Source organism: Bacillus rossius, chromosome 1 (assembly GCF_032445375.1).
Source record: "Bacillus rossius redtenbacheri isolate Brsri chromosome 1, Brsri_v3, whole genome shotgun sequence".
Lineage (NCBI taxonomy): Eukaryota > Metazoa > Arthropoda > Insecta > Phasmatodea > Bacillidae > Bacillus > Bacillus rossius.
In genome coordinates, this window is record NC_086330.1 from 224,531,713 (window position 1) to 224,550,030 (window position 18,318).

At 39.0% G+C, this 18,318-nt stretch overlaps 1 long non-coding RNA gene across 1 annotated transcript; it reads left to right on the forward strand.

Annotated features, from left to right (window-relative positions):
- Positions 1 to 15,451: 15,451 nt before the first annotated feature.
- On the forward strand, positions 15,452 to 17,395 carry LOC134529833 (uncharacterized). Its single transcript, XR_010074717.1, has 3 exons — positions 15,452 to 15,695; positions 15,805 to 15,963; positions 16,817 to 17,395. It is a non-coding gene; the product is annotated as an uncharacterized LOC134529833 (long non-coding RNA).
- Positions 17,396 to 18,318: the final 923 nt, after the last annotated feature.

Below are 18,318 nucleotides of genomic sequence, written 5' to 3' on the forward strand. Positions count from 1 at the left end.
ATATCCTTCATGCAGAGATCGATTTCTCACAAATAAACAATAGCACTCGGAGAAAACCATCAGATGTCTAGCCAGGAATAATGAGAAGCACTTGGAGAAAACCATCAGATGTCTAACCAGGAATAATCAGAATCACTTGAAGAAAACCATCAATTTATGAACAAGAATAATCAGGAGCACACGGGGAAAACGTAATGACAAGTATAATCGGGAGCACACAGAGAATACCATAAACATATTGAAAAGAATATTCAGGAGCAAACATAATGACACGAATAATTGGCAGCACACACGGAGAAAATCATTACACATATACTCGATATAGAAAAAAAAAAAAAACAGAAAAAAATATATTTAATAAAAAATTTAAAATTAAAATATACAAAAAATACATAAAATTCTGGCTTGTAGTAGAACTCTATCTTTGCTCAACAATGAGAAGTTTACAAGCCTGCAGAATCTGTTTATGTATTTTTTGTATATTTTAATTTTAAATTTTGATTAAATTTTTTTTTCTATATTTTTTTTATATCGAGGTTAAGTGTAATGATTTTCTCCGTGTGTGCTGCCAATTATTCGTGTCATTATGTTTGCTCCTGAATATTCTTTTCAATATGTTTATGGTATTCTCTGTGTGCTCCCGATTATACTTGTCATTACGTTTTCCCCGTGTGCTCCTGATTATTCTTGTTCATAAATTGATGGTTTTCTTCAAGTGATTCTGATTATTCCTGGTTAGACATCTGATGGTTTTCTCCAAGTGCTTCTCATTATTCCTGGCTAGACATCTGATGGTTTTCTCCGAGTGCTATTGTTTATTTGTGAGAAATCGATCTCTGCATGAAGGATATCTACTTAATGAGTCATTTTATTCAGAGTTACATTTAATTAGTAAAATTCTGCTAATAAATCGACACTTACAATATTATTTTTATCAGGTGGAATGAAAAAAACAAAACAACCATTACTCAGTCAAATAATATGACAAGAGACATCTGTGAATCACTAACATATAAGACGAACTTCCTTCTCCTTGGTGCCTAGCGAAGCCTTCCTTCTTTTGCGATCGTTAGTGAGCATCCCGCATCCCACATAAAAGAACTAAATAATATTTACCTGTACGCAACATGTGGTGTCATATGTTGACAATAATCGACACTACCTTAAACAGGTTATTATGCATGAAATAAATTAACTCTCACCACTGAATGGTGCTATTGTAATCAGTTAGAGTCATGTAGTCTCGTAGCCATGTAGCCTCGTGTCCTGGAAGCTTCGTAGTATTGTAGCCTCGCAGTCTCGTAACCTTGTGTTCTGGATGCTTCGTAGACATGATGCATTGGAACCTCGTAGACTTGTAGTTACGTAACAAAGTAGCCATGAAATCTTATAACATAATGCTGATGGAGCAGTTGGAGCCAAAGAGAAAATTCATCCGAAGACAGATGTCGCAATTGGAGCCATGTAGACTTGTAGCTTCGTAGTCAAGTACTCGTGTAGACTTGTAGTCCTGTATCCTCGCAGTCTCGTAAACTTATGTTCTAGAAGATTCGTAGCTCTATAGCCTTGCATTCTCGTAAACTCGAAGAATCATAGTCACATAGACTCGTAACCTCATTGGTCGTAGTCGCGTAGTCATGATGTCTTGGAGCCTCGTATACTTGTAGCTACGTAGCCAAGTAGCTATGCTGACTTGTAGCTACGTAAACAAGTAGTCTTGCAATCTTATAACATAAAGCTGCTGGAGTAGTTGGAGATTCGTAGACTCGTAGAATTGTAGCCTCATAGTCTCTTAGACTCGCAGCATTATAATCAAATATCATTGGTGCTGATGAAGCAAAAGGACGTTGGAGCCAATGGCTGTTGGAGCCAAAAGACTGTTGGAGTCAAAAGACTGTTGGAGTCAATGACTGATGGAGCCAATGTCTATTGGAGCCAATGACTAATGGAAATAAAAACTGTTGGATTCATAGACTGTTGGAGACATTATATCCTAACTTATCATACACGATCGCATCCTACCGAGTTGAATGAACGAGAGAGAATGTGCCTCCTTTTCGTTAAATGAGCTTTCGTTTTATAGAATTTCCGTCCAAACATGCTTCGTTCTCATAAAATGCTTATACTGCGCGAATGAAGCATAGTCATTGTGTGTACATTGCGTATATTGCATACATTGCATACATTGCGTGTACTTTGCGTACATTGCATGTACTTTGGGTGTACTGTGCGTCAATTGCGAGAACATTACGTGTTCGTTCCGTTTCCTGTATGTACTGTGTGTCCATTACATTTATTGCGTGTAAATTGCGTGTATTGCGCGTACATTGCGTACATTGCGTGATGGAGATTTGGATCTGATCGTGCGAATTGTAGCTATGGGCGCATTTGGATCTGATGGCGCGAATCGTAGCTCTTGGAGCCTAGCGTATATTGGAGCCTATCGTATATTGGTGAGATCGAATTCATGTGACGAGAACGTATAACACCTCATCGAATTTTTTTTGTATCATATAATCCTCTTTTCTAATTGTTGTTTTGACTCTAGTATTATAGTAAATGGTTCTTGATTTGACTAGCGTATCATTCCATCCGGTGCATGTATATAAGCGAGTCCTAGACAGAAGGCCACTCAGTTTGTAACTGACGACGACGGTGTACGGATCACCTAGTTTGTTTCTTCTGGTGCATTAATCACGTAATTACCTGTTCTTGCGAACTCGATGGCATCTTTACCGACTTTAACGTCGAACTCGATGGAGGTTGTACCATCGTCTACGGGAACCTTTACGACAGCTACGACGGAGAAGGAGCAGATTCCGTTGACAACGACGACGAAAACACTGGAGGAGACTTCATCAGACGTGATTCCACCAGCAGAAGAGACTTTAATGCCGGTAGTGCTGGCTGTGCAGGAAAACTCGACGAACTTTGTTTCGCCCTCGATGGAGACTTCAATGGATGCCGAATCGACAACAACTAACGAACATCGGTGCTGTTACTGTGACAAGATTTTCTCAAACAGCAGCAATTATCGACGGCATGAGAAGAGAGAATGTGCCAAGAACCTATACCGTAAAATGTTTGTTTGTGAGAAATGACACAAGCAGTTTGCCAGAAAAGATAATATGAAAACGCACATGAAGACATGTAAAGGTCCTGCTGTGCGGCAGAAAGTAAAGGTTTCGGTGCAACAGCGATGCATCGATGTTCATAAGAGTATGCCTGGAAATGGTACTACTACTGTTGCAACGTCCATATCTGGATTAGGTCTGAAAGGTTCGTCTACATCAGCACGGTATCCTTGCAGCTACTGTGATATGTCGTTCACATTTTCCCATGATGCACGAAGACATGAGCGGAGCAAATGTAAAAAGAATCCTTCTCGTATAAAGTTTCGATGTGATGATTGTCATGAATGGTTTACTCGAATTGATAGTTTGCGACGACATGCGAAAATATGTAAAGGTGAAGTCCGTGAGCCTACTTCTGAACTACCTGAAGACATTTCGACTCCTCGCTTTAGATTGAAGGCTCGTGAGCGTACAATCAAAAAAACAGATGCGCAGCAACCGATTGCTATGACGTCTGAACATGGACCTAAACCTAAGACTGTGTTCGGAGCATTACAAGTGAACGATAATGGCTTCTACTTGGCGCAGACTGCGTTTCGTGGAACATTGAAGGACTACTATTATCTAAATACGTTCGGTGAGTCGAAGGATATTTGTACTTTTCTTGATGATATCAGACAGGACATAATCAATCAGCTTACTGATGAAGTAGCAACAAACGGTCCATTAAAATGTAACTTGTGGTTGGACTGTCTATATGGAAAGCCATATCCGTTCGATGAAAAAGTGAAAAAGTGTGCATTCAAGACATCGGCTGCAGTAATTTACAGTTCTAACGATGTGAAGCAAACTGTTAAACACGGTGTCCGGAAACTCTGTAAAGAAGAACTATGTCAGTAAAGGTTCTGGTTGGACTCTGTCTAGTATAAACCGATTGGAGCTAAGAATTAGTCATTTCACACCGATGAGGAACTAAAAGATTGATTATAGATTTCTAGTTTTCGTAAGTGATCCTGTAGTAGAATATAAATTGTGTAATAAATATTATGTTTGTAAAAGAACTTGCGGTGTTTAATTCCTCGAACCTGTTACTATTATGTTAAATTGATGTTATATTTAATTTTTTTCCCATCATCCTAGATCGTACCAAGGACCTTAGTCGATCTAATTAATCAGTATATTGATTGGAAATTTATTTAATGATTTCTAAACTTTTTCCCGAATCTCTAGCAATATAATTACGAATTTTCCAAGATGGTGGTGTTCATGGCTTATAGGATGATGGTAGTAGAGGTTTTAAAGTCTCTTTAAGAATGTTGTACATGGTATATTGAAATTATTATTTTTTTTACATAAAATTAAACATTATTGCATCGATCGGGTATCGAACCAAGGACTGAAACTGGTCGAATGAATCTGTAAAATGATGAGTGATTTATTTAATGAATTTTGGAATTTTTCCCGAATTCCTAGCTAAATAATTACACAATTCCAAGTTGGCGACCAAGTGACAAGATGGCAGGTGACACATAAATAATATATGATTACTGCACTCTAGCGGGTAAGAATTCAACTAACATGGCGTCAGCGCACTCTAGCAGACGATAACAAGATGATGGCTTTCAGCAGACGAAGACAAGATGGCGGACATGACATCATACTAGTTGACCTTGTTATTGGTGGTAGGTTAGTCTGTAGGTGACTTCCGTGGAGGAAGGATCGGTCGCCATTTTTATTTTTTTTGCCCTCACCGGGTTCGAACCGAGGACTCCGAGCTCCGTGTCGTTAATGTATGTTTTTTAAATATTTTTATTAAAAATTTAATAATTGAATTTTTTTTATAAATTTTAAAATTTATTTCAATAAAATGGCTGCCGTGACATCCTTTGTTTCAAGGTCATTACCTCGGCGGCTTAACTGCGGCTAGCTCTTAGGAATTTTAAGCCGCTTTTAGGAGTTTTCGTTTTTTTCTAAGACAAATTAACATTTGAGAATTTTCGAAATCCTAATTTTTGAATTGAGGAATTTTTTGAAAATTTTTGGCGAAATTTTTTTTTAAAAAATTGAAATTTTGGCGAATTTTGAGGAATTTTGGGCAAATTTTGCCCATTTTTGGCAAATTTTGAGGGTCAAAGGTCAATGTCCTACTTGTCCCGTTACGCTGTATCCCGTTACGCTCATCCAAGATGGCCGCCGTGACGTCACAATCAAACATGGCGGACCGACAATCACAATCCACACCCAGAACCCAGTCCCCGGAAATACTTTCCTATACTACTAATGTTAATAAATTTGAATTAAGAATAGTGTAAAAATTTTTTAATAAATATAAGTTAATAAAAATTGTGTATAAACAAAAAAAATGTATTTTATTAAAAAAAAAGCGTTGGGTGCATGGTGTCAATAGTTATACATATTCTATTGACATATATGAGTAGAAGGATTATTATTTGAATAATATCTTTAAAAGCATCCCACGCTTTTTTTTAATCAAAAATAATTTTTTGCATATACACTATTGTTAATTTTTTTTATTAAATTTTTTTACACTATTCCTAATTCAAATTTATTAACATTTATTTTCTATTGTTTAGTTTGGTTTTCTATATAAAGCGTGCATTTTTTTTTTGGTTTTTTTTATATATATTATTATTACTTATATGTGTTTATGTTGAAACCTTATATTTATACTATGTTCATTAATACGTTTTTTAATGTAAGCACATAGTGATAAGTTATATTTAGCATATTTATTAAAAGTGTACATTAATATATGTAGGTAACTATAGCTCGGACTTATTAAAGATGATTATTTATAGTGTAATAAGATAGTTCTTTTATTTAGTAAAAATGATTCAATTCGCTATTGGATTATTTATAATGTTATAAGTATGCTACTAAGGAGAGTGGGTTATAGGAATACTATATAGTCGTAATGAAATACTGCAATAAATAATACATGCTTCTGTAGTTCTTCACAATCCGTAACTGCGGCCGGGGAGACAACACTCCGGCGAGCAGTCGAGCGTTCCGATGTCCTTCCTACGTCAGAAACTACAGTTTCCATTAGCACGCCCCTCTCCCCCTGGCTCGTTCTGCTTGAACACGCTGCACAAAGAAACGTTATATCACGTCCCCGGCTAGCCGAAGCTTCTTGGAGTTCAGGATATGAATCGATACAGAAAAGCAAAGCAAGCAAAATAATAATAACTAATATGTAAATTCAGTCCTGCTTGAAAAAAAAATCCCCTTAGGTATATTAAACGTCTCGGAAAACAAAAATACCAAAAGTGATGCTAACTTTAAAGTAAAATATTTGTTAGGTCAATGAATACATCTGAAAATGCAGTAGCTCAACACTTTTAGTACAACAACACATACAGACATTAAGTAACCACCACCACCACAGAGTTACATTCTGACTACGGTAGATTGGGAAGCAGAAAAAGTACTGAAACACCCTGAAAAATTGGTTGTCTGTAAAGTCGGTTTTCGTACGATAGTTTAACGTGACAACGTCATAACAAAACATTGATGAAATGATTGCATACTTTTATGAATAAAATTGAATCATTTAAATCGAATTATCACTATTTTGTATGGATACAAAGAAGGCGTAAAATGAAATCTACAATTCAATTAATAAATTTACTTTTTTTGTATTCATTAATTCAAATATATTTATTACTTTTGAAGTGTCGTGCGCGCCGTATTTATTTTTACAAGTACAAAAAAAAACTTCGCTTCGGCCGGGATTCGAACCGTCATCCTGTGGATTAGTAGTCAGTTAGTTTAGTTTGAAATTCATTTATTTCAGCAATAAAATACACAGTTACAATGAACACAACAGCAAATAAAATAGCACACTCCAGCTGACTCAGCTCTTTCGTGCTTAAAAAGAAATACATGATAAAGTAAAACAACACAAAAATACAATAAATATCATCATTATAAATTCCAGGAAAAAGTATAAAAAACCCAGAGCACAGCAAGTAAATAGTGAACAGTAATGAAGTAAAAAACGATCCGAAGTAATGAAAGAAAGATGGAGGGTCGGAAAAGCAAAATTAAAAGGCAGTTCGCCAACTTGCTTTCAGATGGGAGAACTAAAGAATTGACTCTGGGGGCCAAAAATAGCGGGTTACAAAGGGTAGAAACTAAATATTACAAAAAATAAAAAATTATGAAAGCGAAGGACCAATTGGCCTACAACAACAGGTAAGTTATACCTGCAAGGAAAGTGAAAAGGTAAGAATAAGGCAAATACAAGGAGTTAAAAATGAGCCCTAAAATACTTACATGCTAGAGAGTACAGAAGAATAAGTAACACAAGGTAAAAGAAAACACAGTGAGGGAGGCACGCAATTGGGGCCGCTATAGGGAGGAACAATAAACAAGGTGTTTAATTCAAAACACGAACATAGCACTTAACAGACACAAGGCATAAACAAAAACAACACTAAAGAACACCATAAAAGTACATAAGAACCATGCACGGGCATAACACACTACACAACCATGCACGGGCATGACACACGACACAACCATGCACGGGCATGGCAGACCACACAATCATGCACGGGCATGAAACACAGCACAAGATGAACCACTTCACTAGGGGGGGTCTTCGAGAGCGAAGTCTTTGATGCGACGATGCACATGCGGCGCCAGCACGTCGTAACTGCCGATGCCGGAGATAACCGGGTTGTGATGGCGGGTGGCCCGAAGGAAGAATCTTGAAGCGATACGGGTGATCAACTTCGACGGAGACGGGACACCAGCAAGACGATACAGCAGCGTAATGGCGGTGTTCAGCGACATGCCCAAGATAGTGCGAAGCCCACAGTGATAGCCCGACAAAATGGGCCGGCGAGAGGAGGCAGGGGCATAGGCCCAGAGCGCAGCCCCATACAACAGGATGGGGAGTACAAGAGCCTGCCACAGTTGAACATGCAGGGCCTCCGCCAGAGGACAAGCCGGAATCAGAACATGACGGACATAATTCAGCGCAGTCAGAGCCTTGGCGGACATGGATCGAATGTGGGGGTGCCAAGTCAACGTGGAGTCGATAAGGACACCCAAGTACCGCACAACCGAAGCCCATAAGAGGGGGCGGCCCAACAGGACCGGCGGTGCGGGAGGTCGCTTCCGGCGCCTGGTGAGAAACATGATTGCGGTCTTTTCAGGATTCGGGCGAACACCCCAGCGCTGAAAGAAAGTGCTGACAGACCTAAGCGAGCACTGAACACGCGCTTGCAGCACGAGAGCAGTTTCACCGCTGAGAAGAATGGCCGTATCATCCGCGTACTGCAAGGTACGAGCAGTGGGCAGCAAAGGTAAGTCAGCCACATAAATGGTGAACAGGAGGGGGCTCTACAGCGAACCCTGAGGTACCCCCGCTGCTACCGGCAAAGGCAGAGACAGGACGCCAGAGACACGCACCTGGAAAACTCTATGGGAGAGAAAGCTATGGAGAATGGAAATGAAATGCTCGGGGAACCGAAAATGGCGGAGCTTGCAGAGCAGAGCATCATGAGGGATGGAATCGAAAGCGCGGGACAAATCCAACCAAACCAAAGCAGAATGACTACGCGCACAAAACCCGGCAGTGACAGAGTCAACAACACAAGCAACAGCATGTAGGGCAGAATGACGCCGGCGGAAGCCGAATTGCGTGTCCGGCAGGTCTCGATGGCCGTGCGGTTAAAGGCGTATGTTTTCCAACCTAGAGATCAGAGCTGCGATGGTTCGAATCACAGCACTTCCAATGTATTTTGCATAAAAAATTAAATTTAATATGAATATAAGGACCATAATAGCTCTGGCAGGTAATGGAACATCGACCTTATGTGATGAGACAGAGTGACGCTGGCGCTCTCTAGGAACAAACAGCAGAAACAAAGTCGACGGTATCCAAGATGGCGGCCTCCAGTGTAACAGAAAGAAATCATGCTCTCTAGGAACAAACAACAGAAACAAAGTCGACTGTATCCAAGATGGCGGCCTCCAGCAGAACAGAAAAAAAAATTGAATTGGTGGCTTTGACGAAAATTTCATCAAGCATGAGTGGGGCACTCGATTTAAAGATGGCGGATCCAATTCGGCGGATCCAAAATGGCGGATCCAAAATGGCCACTGGGGTCAAGGTCAAAGATCTAGTTCACGGTCATCCAAGATGGCCGCCGTGATGTCACTATCCAAGATGGCGGTCAGCACCACTCAAAAAAAAACCTGTACACACAGCTCCACACTCTGAACCCTGGTGCAGGACCGACATTTACATAAGGGAAAGGTGGCTAAGAGTACGCACTTTAAGGAAACACGAAAATATATTGACATGTTTAATTCAAAACAGTAAACATAATAAGCATACAGTTACTATAATGGTTCAGTTTCACAAAAATATGTACAAATATGTTTCATTATTGCTTACAAAGACAGTACAAGTTGTTCAGTGTAAAAGTGCACTCTGCGTACTCTTGGACGACATGGAGGGCAAGAGTACGAACTTTGTCGGGCAAGAGTCCGCGAAAATCATCATCAACATTGATCGCATACATATGGTCCACTGCCTTCGTAGTCGGAACATGCCTCATGCCACCATGCACTACAGCTATTACACTGTACCCAGTCGTCATCAAAATCACATCCACAGCCTGGGCATTCATATTTCCCCCCTTGATTATCTTCTAGCACATTATCCAATCTTAGTTTTGCTGCCACAACAATTCCCTTCCTCTTCTCATCCAGTTTTCTTTTTCTTGCATTTTTCATTCTTTCCTTTTCTTCACTCTCTCGCTTTTTCAGTTCCATATTATTCTTCACTGGTGTTGACGTCAGTATTTCTGATTTTTGTGCTCGTCTTTTTCGTTTACCTGCCGAATTGTCCTTTGGAGACGGTTGTATCTCGGATATTGGTGTGTGGGACAGCTGAGATTGATTACCTGTCGAGGTACTTGGTTGGTCATGTAAGTTTATCATAGCCTCTTTGTTAGCTTCTGAAGGCTGGCATAATGGGATCTGAGAAGTGTCATCTACTCCTTCACAACTAGCTGCATGAAAATCAGACCTAATATCACAGTCATGTATCTCGCGGAAAGTAACCAGAGAGGGTGCGAAATCGTCAGCAGAAAATACATTTGCGTTGAAAGGGTATATACCAGTACATTTAAAGGATTTTATTGCTTTTTCTACAGTGGCCGTTCTACCATAAGAACTTCGAAATAAACCTACTACGTGTTTAAGCTGAACAGCAGATGCATGGTTCCCTGGTGTTGTCATCTATGCCTCCACATCTCTAGCATAAGCACATTTTAATGGCCCAAAGAATACTTTGTCCAATGGCTGAAGCATATGGCTGGAATGAGGAGGAAGAGTTAACAATGTAATGTTATGTTCCCTGCAAAACAGAATTGCATCCAGGCTACAGTGAGAGCGGTGATTGTCGAGTATCAACAATGCCAGGTCGTCAGCTGATGCTTTCATGTGTTTCTGATAGTGCTTTAGCCATTGTAAAAACAGTTATGAGTTCATAAATCCAGAATCCGATATTAGAGGAAGGGTTACTTGAGGTGCTGGAGGAACAGGAAAACCTGTCGCACTAACACAACAGACAGCTGTAACATTGTCACCTCTTTCCCCAGAGGACACTTTGCATACAGCCCATTTACCTGTTGTTGTGTAAACTTTGGGAGTGGTATTTGGCACCGTAGAAATGCCCGTTTCATCCATATTTGTTATGCGGTGGGGAGGAAAGTTGAAGTTTTCATAACATACTCTTAGGTTCTCAAAAAATCTGCCACACTGCACTTCATTAAACCCAATTACTCGACCAAGACATCACTGCTCAGGTGCTCTCAAGGAAAGATGACGCCTTTTAACAAAGTCTACTACCCAGTCCTTGCCAGCCATTCGCTTATCTTTGTTAAAGGGATGTGCAATGTTATTTGCGTCAGCAAACTTATACACTAACACCATTAATGGTTTCCTAGTAATACCGTAAAATTTGCAGTCTAAGTCTTTGATGAGGTCTTCAATTTCCTGTTCTTGTTCATCGGTGAACACTTTGTGTAAACGCCCCAAGGATGTAGGAATTTTCCCCTATAAAAATATAAGAACATTCGGTATTATTAGCCAAATGTATAGAAGAGCAGTTTAATATTAACTTAACGTTTTATAGAATACTACTTACAGATCTCAGCCTCTTTTGCACAGTGGCTTCATTCTTGCCTAATCGAAGTCCAATCTGGCGTATGCTTAATCCTTCCTCCCTCAGACTTAGGGCTATCTTCATGTATTCAGCAGTGAAGAGCTTTCTGTTCGTGGTTCGTTTCCGTCTACCAATTTCTGCACACATAAAATACATACCTTTAGTGTTTACATGTATAAAAAACGAACATAAACAGATAATTCATTTCTTTAATCCTCTTCCCTCTGTTTATATTTATATCCTATGATGAACACTGCTGGAATAATGGATCGGGTAAGAGTACGCAAAAAGTGCGGGCAAGAGTACGCGCGAACTCTTAGCCGATATCACCGTGAATACTCTTGCCCGACTTTGTAATGTTTCCTTTAAAATCCGACAGATGGCATCAGATGCTACTTTACGGGAAACATACTCGGGGGCTACTACAGGAAGACATTCATCAATTCTTACACTACTTGACAATGCACATCCACCTTACCAGCATTATTACATTCCTTATTTTATAAGATATAAATATTACAGTAAACAAGCAGAAAATATGTTCTTACCTGTACACTCTACAAATCACGCACTACACTTTCCGTCCATCTACGACTAGAACAACAGTTAAGAACACAATGGCTGGCCGACACCAGTTTTTCGCCACATGTTGCCAACTTAACTGTAATGACACTGCGTACTCTTAGACGATGCGTCCTCTTAGCCACCTTTCCCCTACTACTGTCATTTTAAAATATGATTTATTATGTAAATTCTACTCTACTACAAAAACAAACCATACACATCAACAAAATAATTAATTCAATTCCACGTGATTTTAAACCCAATTTTTTGCATGTTTAGAAATGTCTATCTAGACCATCATTTCTTACACTTGATTACCACATCTGTTACACTTGTACCACACTGAAGCCAAATTTTTCGAGCAATATGCTTCATGGCGTATACGATTGCTACAATTTACAATAAAAAACGATAGCTACAATGTATCGCAATAGATTTTACAATACCCAAGCCTATGTAATGGTAACACAAAATAATTGGTAATTGATGAAGTCGGTGCCATCAAGGTCCCCATGGCCGGCTTCAGTGCACTCTCTAAAGTTTCTCTCCTCTAGTCTTTCTGGTGGTGTTGGTACACCTTCCATCGGAAAATTCGCGGTCGCCGACATCGCTGCCAACGAGATCTCTGTAGTTGTCACTCTCGTTACCACTGATGTCATGTCTACCAGCGAAGTTGTAGATGCTAGGTCGGACTGGAACGAAGAAGTTGGAACCACAGATGGTACGGATGCCATCGACGTTTTCTTCGTTGATACTACTGCAGCTACAAATCCGAATAAGGATTAACTCTGTTGAATAACTGTCAGGAGAATCAGTCCACGCTCTTCCACAAACAAAGCGTAACTAAGAATCACATTAACCAGATGACCCACATGCCACAAAAGAAAGAAGTAATACCAGTGTCCCTACAACCTAGATCTCACTTAAACTCACAGCGACTGGTATAGTACGTGATTCAAAACAACAACCATTTATGTTTAGTTTTGATTTATATGTGAGTAAAAAAAAAACCTCTTTCATTTATATGTGAGCAGAAACCAACCATTTACAGTCATTTATTTAAATAAAATAGTTTTATTTTATATGAATTTTAAATTGAACTATGAGATTTAAACGAGTCCTATAATGATCCAAACTCAGTAAACATTAGGCATGCTAAATGACCAAGCATCCTAAACTACATGACCTAAACCTCTTTGGGCCCAAAATTTAACTCCTAGCTCAAGAACGACTGCACTCAATCTATAAACAATATATAAGACACGCATTAAACGAAAAGTACACACATTCAACAAAAAAAGTAGCCACATTTGGATACACGTTTAACGAAATCTGCATTCCAAGATGGCTGATACTGTCCCAGAAATGTTTTTTTGTCTTTTACCAATGACTCCAACCAGACTACCCCCATATAGCTCCAATTGACTCGAATGGTCCTAATTGGCTCCAACTTATTCCAAATAGCTCCAACTAGTTTCATATGGCTCCAAATTACTTCGTCCAACTAGCTCCAATGGTTCCAACTATATCTAATTGTCTCCAACTGACATACAAGCTTCATATGGCACAAATTGGCTCCAACCAGACTATCTACATATGGCTCCAATGGCTTAAACTGGCTCCAACTAGCTCCAACGGTCCCAATTAGTTACAATGGACTCCAACTGGCTCCAACTGACTCCAATCGATTCCAACTTACTCCAACTATCTCAAACTAGCTCCCACAATTAGTTCCAATGACTGCAAATGGCTCCAAATGACTGGTTTCACCAGTCACATGTAGGTTATACATGTCATTCATTTATTGTACGTAGCCATCACTTCTTATCTCATGAAGTATATTATATGTTTCTTTGGTGACCGATAAATTATCTACAAATTAATTATAGACTTAACCTGTCGACCAAAATGTTCGGATCTTTCTACGAAGTGTAATCAATCTTTTCCACCATTGTCAGCTTCCTTAAATGTTTACAATTATTTTTGCAATCTTTGAAGTCTTCATTACTATCTCCAGTCTCATAATAAGTATCATCATAATCACCACTAACATTATCATATTCATCACCATCATCATCGCCATAATCAGTATCCTTTATATTTATTTTATTCCCTGTTTCAATCGATTTGGTCTTAGAGCTTCATCATAGTCTTCGATCTTGTCAGCTTCAGGTGCTTTTACATTGTTCCCAAGTTTGTGAAGACATCTAGAATTTTATGTGAATAAGATTTTATTTCCCATGAAGGTGGAATATCCTTTTTCTTCCACTGACTTTTTCAGTTAGAAATCATTAGTTATATTTGAAGTAGTGTTACTAGAATCAGCATTTTCAACTTTTTCGAGATCATAATATTCATCCAACAATTTGCCTTCATTCCACTCCCTTGATGTTTTAGAACCCTCTTCGCTATCTATATTTAGCTGGGTTTTATATATATTGCAATGTTGATTCAAGAAATATCTTCAACCAAAAAATTGCTGACACTGGCTACAACTAAATGGTTTTTGGTCAGGACCTAAAATACATTCAATCCTCTCGTGATGTTAGCATTCTTTCTTAGGGTAAACTCCACATCTGTGCCCTTTCGGTAAAGCCGAAGACATCGAACAAGAATCCATATTGGCATCTGTGACTTTGATCATTTGAATTCTATAAATTCATAAATTTCATATTGAAAGAAAATAGTTGTAAAACATCCCATTCAGCACAATCTACATGCGTAGGTAGATTTCGAAGTATCCATTTCTTCGGCAAATATTTTAGAAACTTCTATAAACTACTGGAACATAATAATAATTTAATGTGGCCAACATACATCCTATATTTTACGCCAATATTCAAAATACGTAGATCCGATTAAAATTTTCTCATTTTCCATGCAGCGAAAATATTTTGAATGTTTTTAACTTAATGCATACAGCATTTAATGTCATAACGAATGTCATATTATGTCTACTAAGGTAGTTAGACAATAATTTTTGACCTCCAAATAAAATTTTTCATACCTTGCACTAATACGTAATGGTTAAGAAAATTTTTTGGACATAGGTTAAAGATAGTATTAAGATGGTTAATAATAAATTCCGTCGAATTTGATGCTAATTATATTTAATTTTTTTCTAATTTCAACCCCTATATTTACGGTAATAGTTAGTTTCTTTTAAATATGTTTCAGCCGAATGTTTATGATAATTTTTAAGGAGTTAGGGTAGGGTAGGGCTATTTGGGTATTGGGGCTATTTGGATCAAAATAAGAAAAATCAAATTTTCACCTCTTTTATTTAAATATAAAACGCCATTTCCCATTTGAGAGCTTGTGAGTGAAGTTGTGGATGGAAGCACTAGAAAATTTAAGTAAACATCTTTAAAGGGCCCTACAGACGAACGGATTTGGTCAGACGGTCAGGTGGATTTTGTCAGATCAGGCGTAATATCCGGTAGTGTGTAGCTGTGTCGTCTGACGGAAATCCTGTTGGGTGGTTGGGTGAAGTCAGGTGGCCGCGCCATCCAACAGCTATCTGACCGCCTGACCGCATGACCATATCAGAGTGTCTGTAGCGTTATCAGGCGGTTGGGCTGGTCAGTCAAGCGTTGAACGTCGTATAGAGCGGACATGGCAGCCGTGCAGATGGAGCGGGAAGTTCTGATATAGTTTTTGGGGTTGTATAAGAAATAGGGTGTTTATGGGACATATCCAGCAAGCAGTATAGCAACAAATATGCTAGAAATCAGGCTCTTGAGATCCTGCTGGAACAATTAAAACGCATCGAAGGTGATGCAACAATTGTGAGAGTTAAAAAGAAAATCGAAAATATGAGAGCTGCATACAAAAGATAATGGAAGAAAGTAATTAAAACATAATATGTTTATAGTGTTAAATAGAAAGTTACACTTTATTGAAATATTTTTTACATTGCTACTATTTACACTATATAAATGTACATCTCTATTTCAGGTGCAAGAAAGTAAAAGTACAGGAGCAGGCAAAGAGGATGTTTACGTTCCTTCTTTATGGTACTATGAACATCTGAACTTTCTCAATGAAAAGGACTCGGTACACAGAAAAGGAACGGACACTCTCAGAACCTGCGGGGACGATGAAGATGTCAATGAAGTAAGTTCATATTTCAACATTATTAAAAAACGTTAATGCATGTTATCCAAAATACTGATCATATTTTCCTGAAAAGGCACACTCCCTACATTATTGAAATATTCCGTAAACATTTTGCGAACATTGTTGACACTCTGCGAGTGCTGTGTTGCATTGTTTTTGTCAAGTTTATCCATGTATTTCCCTGTCGCCAATCACCTGCTCGGAATGATCAGTTCTCGATGTCTTCGCTGTCAACACAACTGTTTGATATATAGCCCCTGGAATTTCTTCTCAAAAAAATTGTGTAGAGCACAACAAGCTAACACGACCTTATATACATTATCAAGGGCCAACAAAATAGGTTTCTGGAATAAATGGAAGCGCGATGAGGGTATACCAAATACATTCTCCACAATTTGTCTCGCCCGTGATAACCTATAGTTAAATATCCTCTTATCATGTGACATATTTTTGTGGGGATATGGTTTCAAAATATGTTCGCTGATTGTGAACGCCCCATCACCCAAGAAAACATAAGGAGCTAATATTTCTGTACCTGGTAACAATGATGGCACTGGTAAATTCAATGTGCCAGACTTTAATTTATTGTAAAACTGTGTGTGTTTAAGAACACCACTATCACATACACTTCCATTTACACCTGCATTGACATACATAAATTCGTAATTGGCATTGACGACTGCAAATAACACGATGCTAAATGTCCCTTTATAGTTGTAAAATAGCGAGCCACTTCCTGGTGGTTTCTTCACCAACTCATGCTTCCCATCCATACTGCCTGCACAATGTGTAAACTGCCACATAGACTCGAACTGACGTGAAATTTCCAAACACCTGTCTTCTGTTGCAGGTAACTGAAACACAAACACTAAAAGCACATCGACTAACAGCCAGCAAACGTCGCGCTACAACTGTATTGAAGAAACAGGAGGAGTTAATAGACAGTGCCAAAAATTTACTTTGCAGAGTTGATTCACCAGCTGAGTCATATAGCCGCACAGTAGGGTTACAGTTGACGGAAATGACGGAGATGAAGCGTTGTATTGCGGAAAAGTTAATTTCTGATGTGATATTTTATGGAAAATTATGTGAACTCAATACCCAGTCAACAATCGCAGTGAACAACCACCCTGTACCATCACAATCTCCTTGTTCATCTGCCACATCCCATTCCTGTACGTCCCATTCTCCGAGTATTCCACAGTGTTCACACAGAGCAATACCCAGTACGACAAGTTCGCTAACTAAGGAAACTGACCAGCATCTGACGTGTTAAGTATGTATCAGCAACCAGCTGGCCAAAGTGAGTTCAGTTCATATAACGTGGCTGATATGCTGGTGTTCAAAATTTTGTAAAATATAACAATTAGAAAAAAACACAACATACAAATTTATATCTGATTGTTGAAGTATTGTATTAGAAGTCATGAAAGATGTCTATTTGATGCTAATGTTTTCTTACCTGTATGTACGTTTCCAGTACCTTGTAGATAACCTCGCACGTTTCTGGAATGATTTCCGATAATAACTGGGGTGAAATTTCAGTGCTGTACTTGAGATCTGCATAGTATCGCCCTGTTGCCAAATATCGTAAGGTTGCAACCAGTCGCTCCTCAGCAGTCACAGCTTCTCGCATGACGGTATCTTCTTTTGTTATAAATGGACTCACTTACTCCAACAATGTACTGACACTTTCGTAACCCATTCGCAGATAATTCCGGTAATCATCCGAATCAAGTTCATTTAGTAACAAAATATCCTAAATTTGTTTCGATTCACTAACCATTTCTTTGCCCACGTTTTCCTTTTCTTCCTCGGAATAGTCAATGTCGCTGCAAAAACAATCCCAACCTTTTGGTGCTTGGATAAAACAGGTGCCATGGTACATGTGTTCTCATTTAGGGACCATAGTCAACTGACCACATCAGGCGCACGTTATATCATCTGGATTAGAGGTGGGTTGTTACAGCAATTTTCGGTATCAGTTCCAACCAGTTACTGATACAGTAATGTACTGGTTACAAGTAACTGATACTTCTGTATCAGCTAAGCAGTAGCGGTCCCGGAAGCAACAAGGTATCAGGATTCTCGTTACAGGTTACACATCCTCCGTGTCGTCATCACCAGCGTAAAAAGGTATCAGTTTTCTCTTTCCACGTTCTTCGTAAAAAGGTATCAGTTTTCTCATTCTACATTCTTCGTAGTCGAAAAAAGGTATCGGTGTTCTCTTTCCACGCCTTTCGTAATCGGAGTCTTCAATCTTTGCAAGGAGCACGCACTGCGCACTGAACGTACTTAGATGAGAAGCCTAAGATGTAAATCAAGCTCTGTCCCTGCCCGAACACGCCCGAA